Genomic DNA, 2,101 nt, shown 5'->3' with positions numbered 1-2,101 from the left:
AGTAAAATAATTTTATTTTTTCGCTAGTTGCGCTCTTGTTAGTGGAGGCTTTTAAAATTTAGGAATTTTAATTGAAATAATAAAAGAAAAAAGGTTGCTATCCTATGCCAAAGCCTTAGTCTATGTAGGGGCACTTCCTTGTAGCAGTAGGCTATAAGATAGTTGATGTAGCAGCACTCCTTTGTAGCAGCAATCTATAAGATAGTTGATGTATGTACTTAAGCCAATAAATACTCCATTTGTTTATATTAAAAAGTCTCACCCTTTTTCATATAGCCTTTGTTATATTATCTTTCAAAAATATGGAGCTGGAATATCACATGAGACCAAAAAAACTTTATTTCTCGAACTCTTGTCCTTTAGGCGTCTTTCTCGTTGTTTATGTTTATGTTCAAGGTAATACGGACGTCTCAGGTACACTTCTAACAGCTATAGCCCAAAAGCGCAACCTTCGTATTGAGTTTTCAATGAGAGGAGGTGATAATTCAGGCAGAGGTAATAATTAATCACAGGCCTTTATTACTAGTATGATTTATTGATTAAATTTTTAAGAAAGAGATTGTGTGGAAGTTAGTGTGATGACAAGATAATAAAATGTGATAAATTTTTGCTATGTTTTTTACGAATAAACTACAAGTTCAACTAGACAAAGGAGAAAGATAAGACCAAAATAGAAGAAGAAAGAAAGTAGATCATAGAATGAAAATCGTAGAACAAAGATCATCGGATAAAGCTATTTTAACAAAGATATTTTAACGAAGATCTTTTAACGAAGATCTTTTAACGAAGATCTATTAATAAAGATCTTTTAACAAAAACCGTTGAACGAAGATCGTAAAACGAAGAACAAAAACGGTTAAGGTTTTGAGTATTGTGGTTTATCCTTTTCCGACTAATTTCCATTAGAAGCCAAATTCCTGGGCCAGCAAAAACAAGTTCAGCTCACTAAAGAGCATCATCATCCGCTTTGCTAACCAAGAGTAAGTGAGTTTAGAAAGAGTGATAGTTAGAAGAAGTTGAGTTAGAATAATGGCATAGAGAAAGCGGACAGATAATTGCACTAGATGTTAGAACGTGCAATTCATACTATTAATTAGATTACCTAATTAATGTGTTAGTATAAAAGCAGTTGAATACTTATATAGCTGATAGCGACATTCATAAAACCATCTACAATTGTAAATGATTATGTTTTAAAGTATATATAGCTTCTGTTTTATCTTTGATGATTATTTTAATTCTTTGGTTAACCAAGGATTAGTTTTATTTTTGACATTTTATCATCTTTTAATGAATTTTTTCTTAAGCTATTTTATAGAATATATAAATAGTTTGCATAAAAGCCGTTGATAGTAAAGTTAAATATAAATGGCTGATATATATTTAAATGTAAATATATAAAAGCTGTTCATAGTCAAGTTTACTAAATAAATAGTTTTGGCTTAAGTTTGTTATACGGAAGGTTTTATTTCCAGAAAAATTTTTTTTCAAAAGAATATTGAAAACAAGCAAGAAATTTTCGTACCAAATTAAAAAAAGCATATCTATATATATATATCTATATCTATATCTATATATTCTGTCCCAGAGATTATAAAATGGTTTGGCTTCCCAAAAAGCACAGTTTATGATTTTGCAAAGAGGTTTAATGATGGTGCAGAGTCTGTAGAACGAAAAAAAAAGACTGCTCACAAACCAATCAGGAATAAGGCCTTCATCAGCAGAGTACAGAAGTCGATCAACAAAAACCCCAGCACCTCCATCAGGAAACTGAGCAAAGATATGAATGTGTCTCATTACACCATGAGAAGAGTGATCTGTGATGACCTTAGGTACAAATTCTATGTCCTGAAAGTCAGGCAGATGCTGTGTGCTTCAATGAAGGAGAAGAGAGTGGCTAAGTGTTCCGTTCTTTTCGCATCAATAAAACATGAAGCTGCCGGTAAACTTTGTTTTTTCAGCCATGAAAAATTTTTACTGTGGATGCCAAAGTGAACAGAAGAAATGACAGATGGTTGGCTCAAGACGCAAAAGATGTCCCAGTGATTGGTCAGACAAAATTTCCAGCCTCCGTCCATGTCTTTATGTCTGTTTTTAGCAA

This window comes from Hydra vulgaris, chromosome 10 (assembly GCF_038396675.1).
Source record: "Hydra vulgaris chromosome 10, alternate assembly HydraT2T_AEP".
Taxonomy (NCBI): Eukaryota; Metazoa; Cnidaria; class Hydrozoa; order Anthoathecata; family Hydridae; genus Hydra; species Hydra vulgaris.
Note: the sequence above shows the minus strand (reverse complement) of the source record.